Genomic DNA, 9,689 nt, shown 5'->3' with positions numbered 1-9,689 from the left:
TTAAATAAAACAACAACAAAAAAGCCATATCAGAAGTTTTGAAATCAATACATGTATTTGAAAATATTTGTTCAAATGTTATTCTCACTTGTCATTTTGTTTGAGATAAGTTAGATTTATATTAATGATCAACAAACATTTTAATAAATGTATATAGTTAAAAACTTATCAAAAACTATTTTGAATTTCTGTGGTCTTTTACAAATTAAGTGGCTGATTAACAGATTAATGTTTGTACAGGAATTGACGCTTGTTCAAGTAGCTACCGTTTAATTTTTCAAGTACACAATCAAAGAACTATTTATAATTTTCACAAATTTAAAAAGAAAGAGAATTTAAATAATTCAGACTACTGAGGTTCTGAATAAGTTTGACAGGTGTCAGCGTAGCGGAGAGCCGATCGAGTTACTAGTTCGCCCTGATCTAGATTACAACTGTATATTGATATAATCCTCAGCAAATAAATTCATCATTAGGCCCTCAATAACATTAGTATTAGTTCAATTGATCTATTAAAAAAATCACCTCCTTGATGGTGAATAGCGCCTTTGTAATTTATTGGGATGTTTGAAGCGATGAAATTATAAAATCTTTTCATGTTTAATCAAAGGTAAGTAAATTTAAATTAGAAGATTTAAAATTGAAAATAATTGAACATCTTAAAACTTTGGGCTGGGTCTGTTGAAGGATTTAAATTAGGGCCATGTTTGTAGGTAAAAAATGATTTATTACATAAACATCTCAGAGCCATTTTTTTTTTTTTCGGAGGGTGTAAAGTTGCTTGGTTGTTTTCTTTCTAGATTATGAATGATTGTAAAAATGTGTTTTTATGTTAGATGCAATAGGACTGTTTGCTAGGTAAAATAAGTCAAAATAGAAAATTAAAGCGTGAATTATTACACAATCATCAAAAGCTGTTGATGTTTATAGGAAATAGCTTTTTGTGTTTTGAGGAAAATTCTTCTTCCTCGTTTGGCTTTTCACAATTATATTTTGAAAAGTTATATTTTACCTATAAACATAAATTTTACATGATAAAAACAAAACTTAGTTGTAACACAAGATGCATATTAAGATTATCATTCAAAACATTATGTGAATTGTGATAATTTCAAGGAAATTGTATATCAGATCAGAGAAAAAGTAGCATATGGCATTTCCATCATAAAAATGGAATAAAATGGAAAAAATATCAAGGAGATCACAGGACTAAACATTAAATTATGAATTAGTTATAATGAAATGAAACTTGTTTTAATTGTGTAAAGTATTTTTAAGGTACTCGGTGACAATAAATAAAACATTAAAATGTCAGAAAATGTTGATTTTATTTTTTTTATAGGCTTAAAAGGAGGTGAAACAAAGAGGATGGTTTTTCAGTATTTATCTTTTAACATGGGTGTCAAATTTTGAACATTTTATGACCCGCCAGCATTTTATATTGTTGATTTTAATCTTTTTTATGCTAATGACTTATTTCTGTGAAAAGATTAAATATGTACAATATTACAGAATGAGATATGTACAAATAATGTTCTATTTTTTATGGGACACTAAAAGTAACACTTTAATTACACAACCCTGACTATAAATATGATGTAAAGCATTGATAGAATTGTTATAACTTGTGTGAAATATGACTTGCGCTAATGCATAAAAAATGAAACAATTTAAGTGCATTGTGAAATTTCAGCTGTTAGGAATCTATAGTTTCCATTTGGTAGATGTTACCAAGTGCAAAAGTGAGAAATAAATAATATATTATTTTTGTTAGAAGTTTAAATGTTTTGAACATATGTATTTTTTTCCTACTATATAAACACGAATAATTTGTAAAATTTCTGTAATGTGACTGTTAAAACTGCTATATATAAATAATTACAATAATGATAAATATTGATTATGATACTGATAATTTAAAAATTCATTGATAAATTATCCTCCATCCCCCCCCCCCCCCCCCCCCCCTCCACCCCACCTAATTTTAAACATGTATCATGAACTATTTGAACTCATTTGAATAAACGAACTTGAATCTAATAATAAACTTTGTGTTTTTCTGTTATTTTAAGTTTCTATTATTGTCACTCATTATGTAACAAAATTTATAAGATAAAGCAGCCAAAATCAAAAAAAAAAATATGCTGAAATAAGGTATTGAAGTGCAGTATTGAGATAACTGTAAATTACATAAAAACAATATGATTCCAATAGTTAATTCAAGTATGAAAAAGAGGTATCTTTTAGGAATGCGTTACTGGTAGAATAAGTTCTGTTACAGTGCCGTATCAATAGTAAGACTATCTGTTACCTAATCAAGATAAGATTGATGTTCTTGTGTGGTCCTAGTCATGATGTCAGTCTTTAATAACCTTGTAGGAAAAGTGTCATCAAAATGTAACGTTTTTAGAATGCTAAAGAAATGATTAAGACCCAACTTCTAAAACTATTTCGTCGGGAGACTAAATTTGTGTGGAAAAAAAAGAAATCAACAATCATTTGATGATTTGAGAGCATTGAGTCTGAATCATAAATGTAAAAGCATTTGTGTTGAGGACTCTTATGATTTTCAATTTAAAAAAAAAAATTAATGTCTTTTGTTTATCAAAATGACTATGTGGTATGGCTTTTGCTCATTGTTAAAGGGCATACAGTAACCTATAATTGTTAACTTCTATGTCATTTGGTCTCTGGTGGAGAGTTGCCTCATATAGTCTGAAAATTTTTCAACAGTAGAAGATTTGTTATGGATAAAAAGAGATACTTGGTATATGTCAATGACACAGTCACCCAATGTCAATGACACATCAACCCAATGGCAATTACACAGTCACCCAATGTCAGTGACACATTAACTCAATGTCAATGACACAGTCACTTAATGTCAATGACACAGTCATCCAATGACAATGACACAGTCTCCCAATGTCAATGACACAGTCACCCAATGTCAATGACACAGTCTCCCAATGGCAATGACACAGTCACTCAATGTCAATGACACAGTCTCCCAATGACAATTACACAATGACACAGTCACCCAATGTCAATGACACAGTCACCCAATGTCAATGACACAGTCACCCAATGTCAATGATACAGTCACTCAATGTCAATGACACAGTCACCCAATGTCAATGACACAGTCACCCAATGTCAATGACATAGTCACCGAATGTCAGTGACACAATGGCAATCACACAGTCACCCAATGTCAATGACACAATGGCAATGACACAGTAACCATAATGGCAATACAGTCACCATAATGTCAATAACACAATAGTAATGACACAGTCACTCAATGTCAATGACACAGTCAGCATAATGTCAATGACACAATGGCAATGACACAGTCATCACCCAATGTCAATTACACATTAACCCAATGTCAATTAAACATTAAACCAATGTCACAAAAAATAAATATGTTATTCTGTACATTTTATTTATGTCCTGCCTATGAGAGTCTAGGAGGGAGGGGGTATCCTTTCCTGCATTAGTTTCAAGGTTGTTTATCATGGTCACATTGTGGTCACATCAACTTGAAACTTAGTACTTTAAATGTAAGGTTAATTATGATGTAAACTTTTAAAAATATATGCCAAATTAGGGTTTTGACCAAGATTTGGGTGTTCACAGAACATGCAAAAGTGATAGTGTGAGAAGAACAAGTTTTCTTGTTTTCCTGATTATTAAAATCATCCAAGTCAGGTTGCTTAAATAGGAATATAAAGAAAATATTTTTAAATGTTGTAGTTTAAATATGAAACTGCATATTTTTAGCTCACTTGACCTTAACTATTCTCATCCCTCCGTCATCTTCATCTGTCATCGTCTGTCTCCTGTTAGCTTTTTCATACATCTTCTCTGAAACTACCTGGCCAATCGGAATCAAACTTGGCCACATCATTTGGTTATATAGTTTATAATGTTTTGTGTACAATCTTTAAAACCAATATAGGTCGAAAAAATCTGACATCAGCAGAAATTTTCCGAATATTGAGATCTTCTTTTACTGTCTTATATCACCAGTGCTGTCAGTTGACTCCTTCCAGGAGTTATTGCCCTTAAAGAACAATTTTGCCATTTTTTTTCATTTTTGCCTCTTATTTTTAAAACTAGATATATATATAGAGAGAAACTTCTTTTAGCAAAAAAGATCACCAATAAACAAGATTCACAAAAAGGAGATGATTTAATATTTTAGTCTTTAAAGAAGAACATTCACATAGATCCAGGTGATCGACACAAGCTGTTAATAGCCTTTAGTTTTCATCCTTTTACAAGAATATAGTATATTATTGATATTACACTGTATATAATGAAATATTAACTATATTGATAATGAGAAGCTGAAATATATGAAAAATGATTGGATCTGTAATTTGAACTTTTGTTGATAAAATAGCTTTACTGTTCCTTATTCCAAGTCATTCAAAGACATGAATTCAATTGAGAAAATTGTTTTATCATTTAGCAAGTGTCACGTTTTAATGTCCTAGGAAGGTCAAACGTATTGATGAAAGTAATGCAATTTTGTTGTAATTTCTTAGTTTTTCCATCGTTGTTCAGCGGTGTATATGTTTACAAACAAACATTAAATAGACAATATACTTTCTCATTCCCAATTTCATAGCTGGAGAACGTCAGCATGATCCCATTATTGGAAAGATAATTGATAATCGGCCAGTAACTTGGATGTCATAATTGGCGCAGACAGTGATTTCCCTTGCGCTGTACTATCACAATAAGTTACTGTGTTAATTGAAAACTTTGTCATTTTATCTGAAAATCTTCAGTATTCGTTCAATACCAAACCTTTTTGTGGTTAACAGATATACCTTAAAACCTTTCAATGATGATGATTGTAGTCAGATAGAAAGAACCATTGGAGAAAATTTTCAAAATTAAGTCCTAGAATAGATAACTTTGGATTGATTTGACATTTTAGATAGTTGAGATAAATACCAAATAGATTTGATTTTTCAGGATCTGTCTTTATTTTACTGATCAATTTATTTATCAATAGATTGGTTACCTTTCAGAACAAATCCCCAACGCAAACATCACAAGTTATTTTTGTATTAATTTGTTACATTTATAAAGGAAATAATTCCTGATATTGAACACATTATATCCTTTCTGACAATTCTAAATAAATGGATTTTTTTAAACTTGGATCTTTGACTTTCTTGTTTGTCCAGTTGTGTTTATATTGCTTAATGATTAATCAGTTGTTGGATAAATAGTTGTAGAATGAATCTTAGATGCCTGTTTCATTGATGTTACCCTTATCTCATTGATGCTACCCTCGTCTCATTGATGCTACCCGTACCTCATTGATGTTACCCTTACCTCATTGATGTTACCCTTAGTCATTGATGTTACCCTTACCTGATGGATGTTACCCTTACATCTTCTTTGAATCATTTGTTAAATATCATTTATTGTTGAGTTTGATGTTAACACCATATCGCCTCCTATTTATACAAAAATTGATTTTTAACTTAAATGAAAGAAGCTTAATCTTTTCATCATCTTTTTAATATTCAGATAGCTTAACACGAACCATGAACAGATTGTTTCCTTTATATTGATTACTGGTAATACTTTGGACATTGTTTCTGATATTTCTGGCATGCAGCTAAATCCCTTTGGATTCTTTTGTAAACTTACAAGTTTATACTTAAATCGTGCTTCTCTCACATGATGTAATTGTTGGTTTAAGGTTATTTTGGTATCTAAATACCATTTTATAGACAATTTGTTCTAAAGATAGCTGAATAGCCTCATAAAGCCGTAGTATACATTATATATATTGTTTTGTAAAAGCCTTTGATCATAAAGTCTGATTATGATTGGTTGTTTATGGGTGTAGATAGTTGACTAGAACAGGAAGTATTTTTGCCTTCCCTGCCAATATATTTAATAGATTTTTTTATATGTCCTCTCTTTATTTAAAAATGTAAGACTGGTGTTCTCACATAATAATAGTTGACTAAAACTGAAAATGAATAAAAACAAATATCATAAATTAAGTTGTTGGTTTGTTTGACACATGCTATGTGAGCTTTTATAGCTTACTATAAGGTTATGGGTTTTCTTCCTTGATGGAGGCCCATGTTGGAGGCCTCATAATGACACACATCAGATCCTTTATAATTTTCATACTGGCTGAAGGGCACAAATATGGAACAAATTTGTTCCCCTGTGAAATAACATTTACTAGCCCTCTGTTCTTTTTTGGTAGCCTCAGAGTATAACTGTAATACTTCAAGTCCAATGGGCTGATGATGAGGCCAAATCTAATGTTTTTGTTGGTAGCCTATAACTGTAATACTTCAAGTCCAATGGACTGATGATGAGGCCAAATCTAATGTTTTTGTTGGTAGCCTATAACTGTGATACTTCAAGTCCAATGGGCTGATGATGAGGCCAAATCTTATGTTTTTGTTGGTAGCCTATAACTGTAATACTTCAAGTCCAATGGGCTGATGATGAGGCCAAATCTAATGTTTTTGTTGGTAGCCTATAACTGTGATACTTCAAGTCCAATGGGCTGATGATGAGGCCAAATCTTATGTTTTTGTTGGTAGCCTATAACTGTAATACTTCAAGTCCAATGGGCTGATGATGAGGCCAAATCTAATGTTTTTGTTGGTAGCCTATAACTGTGATACTTCAAGTCCAATGGGCTGATGATGAGGCCAAATCTTATGTTTTTGTTGGTAGCCTATAACTGTAATACTTCAAGTCCAATGGGCTGATGATGAGGCCAAATCTAATGTTTTTGTTGGTAGCCTATAACTGTAATACTTCAAGTCCAATGGACTGATGATGAGGCCAAATCTAATGTTTTTGTTGGTAGCCTATAACTGTGATACTTCAAGTCCAATGGGCTGATGATGAGGCCAAATCTTATGTTTTTGTTGGTAGCCTATAACTGTAATACTTCAAGTCCAATGGGCTGATGATGAGGCCAAATCTAATGTTTTTGTTGGTAGCCTATAACTGTGATACTTCAAGTCCAATGGGCTGATGATGAGGCCAAATCTTATGTTTTTGTTGGTAGCCTATAACTGTAATACTTCAAGTCCAATGGGCTGATGATGAGGCCAAATCTAATGTTTTTGTTGGTAGCCTATAACTGTGATACTTCAAGTCCAATGGGCTGATGATGAGGCCAAATCTTATGTTTTTGTTGGTAGCCTATAACTGTAATACTTCAAGTCCAATGGGCTGATGATGAGGCCAAATCTAATGTTTTTGTTGGTAGCCTATAACTGTGATACTTCAAGTCCAATGGGCTGATGATGAGGCCAAATCTTATGTTTTTGTTGGTAGCCTATAACTGTAATACTTCAAGTCCAATGGGCTGATGATGAGGCCAAATCTTATGTTTTTGTTGGTAGCCTATAACTGTAATACTTCAAGTCCAAGGGTGGACTGATGATGAGGCCAAATCTAATGTTTTTGTTGGTAGCCTATAACTGTAATACTTCAAGTCCAATGGGCTGATGATGAGGCCAAATCTAATGTTTTTGTTGGTAGCCTATAACTGTAATACTTCAAGTCCAATGGGCTGATGATGAGGCCAAATCTAATGTTTTTGTTGGTAGCCTATAACTGTAATACTTCAAGTCCAATGGGCTGATGATGAGGCCAAATCTTATGTTTTTGTTGGTAGCCTATAACTGTAATACTTCAAGTCCAAGGATGGACTGATGATGAGGCCAAATCTAATGTTTTTGTTGGTAGCCTATAACTGTAATACTTCAAGTCCAATGGGCTGATGATGAGGCCAAATCTAATGGTTTTTTTAGTAGCCTATAACTGTAATACTTCCAAGTCCAATGGGCTGATGATGAGACCAAGTCTTATGTTTTTTTGGTAGCCTATAGCTATCATACATCAAGTCCAAGGATGGACTGATGATGAGGCCAAATCTTATCAGCATTTGGTCACACACACTATTTCCTAGACATTATGTTAACCTTTATATGTTTAAATTTTATGTAAATGCTTTTTGTTAGATTTTTGTATTGATGTTTTCATCATCTCTATTTGTCTAGATTTGGATGCTTTTTTTCCAGCCTTTTAATATTTGATTTCTGAATCATATTTCAAAGTCTATATCAATTTTAAGCCTTAATATATTAATGAAGTATTTGTGAAAACAAGAAAATTATATTAATGAAGTATTTGTGAAAACAAGAAAAGTGCTCTTTGAGATGAAGAACAGCATAAAAGGATAGTCTCTTTGCTTTTGATTTTATCTTCTGTGCGGTGTGATTTTTTTTGGGGGGGATTGATGATGAAAAAATATGCATTTGCATTTTTTTACATTCACATCTTTGTGTCTAAGGAAATATTTGATTTAAGTGCCTTGTCAAGTTAAAAATCCTGTTAAAAGTGTGATGAGTTCCTACATGCATGATACTTGAATTAGTCAGATTTGTAATTGTTTTGGACCCTCTAGGACAATGTAAAATAAAATGACAATTGCAGGTTTCATTTTCACTTAGTTATTTTAATTGGTTTTGATTCTGCATGAAGTTAATTAGATGTATCGTAGCCAGTGGCTCTTCGGCTAATTACAAACATCTTAGACATGCAAAATCCTCATTTTTGGAGCCTCTTATTAGGAACTTCATTTTTTTGTACGTGACTCATTGTTGAAAATGAGCACACTTTATGAAGGTACCCTGGGGCACTTTTGCCATTCCATTCCTGAAAACCTTTTTGTGAGATTTTTTAAGAGTTTTTACCATTGTTAGAAGTTATACACATGTGAAGACGAGAATAATAGCCTGGGGGTCGGTAAGCATTGAATGTCGGAACACAGCTGCTTTTCATTGTTATAAAACCTATCAGAAGGAACTCATTTAAAAAAACTCTTAATTATGGAATCTTCCAGGACAAAATGTTTGGTTTTTTTAAATAAAGAATTGCAGAATATTTTATGCCAGATGTTAAGATATTAAAATTGATATAAAATAATACTAAAGATAAAAATATTATCAATTATCAGAAATATGAAAATATGGAAATTACTTTTTTTTTAGTCTATTCATAAAATTGAAGTAAATTCAAGGATTATTGTAAAGTTGTATATTTTTACAGAGTTTGAATTTCACTATTTCTATGCCAAAACTCACTGCCCGCCACTGTTTCTGATTTCTACAGTTTCTCATTTTGTTCTTCATTAAGGATCAAATTTATACATGGGAATATTTCTTGCAATCTTAATTTGAAAATTTGAAAATAATCCAAAGTAAACTGATCGTGAGAATTTACCACTTGACCCTATTTGAAATATAAGTACATATCATACAGACAACCCTAGGCCCTATAATTCACAGTTACTAGGGGAGCTAACTCCGGTCTATCTTATACACAAGTACAGCTCACCCAAACCCTATCACACAATACAGACAGCAGTATCCTGATAGGATATTTATGACAGGATTTCTTCAACTGAAAGTACAAACTTCTATTGTTTTCTCCATATTCACTGCTTCTAATCCTTGTAGTAAAACATTTTAATGACAAAGACTATATTTGCAGAAGACAGGATTTTAAAGGATGCTGGATTTCATGTCTAGACTATAGTATACTGATATGTCCACCCAATTTTAAATCTTATGCACAATGTACTTTATATGTAGAATCAATCTGATTAAAAT

At 32.0% G+C, this 9,689-nt stretch overlaps 1 protein-coding gene across 1 annotated transcript in view; it reads left to right on the top strand.

Moving 5' to 3' along the window:
* The first annotated feature begins 482 nt into the window (after positions 1–482).
* Positions 483–9,689, top strand: part of LOC127729435 (discoidin domain-containing receptor 2-like) — a 150,372-nt gene continuing 141,165 nt past the window's right edge. The window contains exon 1 of the mRNA XM_052237265.1: positions 483–610. The gene's annotated coding sequence lies outside the window, so the exon portion shown is untranslated. The remainder of the gene's footprint in view (positions 611–9,689) is intronic.

This window comes from Mytilus californianus, unplaced genomic scaffold (assembly GCF_021869535.1).
Source record: "Mytilus californianus isolate M0D057914Y unplaced genomic scaffold, xbMytCali1.0.p SCAF_2, whole genome shotgun sequence".
Classification (NCBI taxonomy): Eukaryota; Metazoa; Mollusca; class Bivalvia; order Mytilida; family Mytilidae; genus Mytilus; species Mytilus californianus.
The sequence above is the reverse complement of the archived record's forward strand: the minus strand, read 5'-3'. Positions and strand labels throughout refer to the sequence as shown.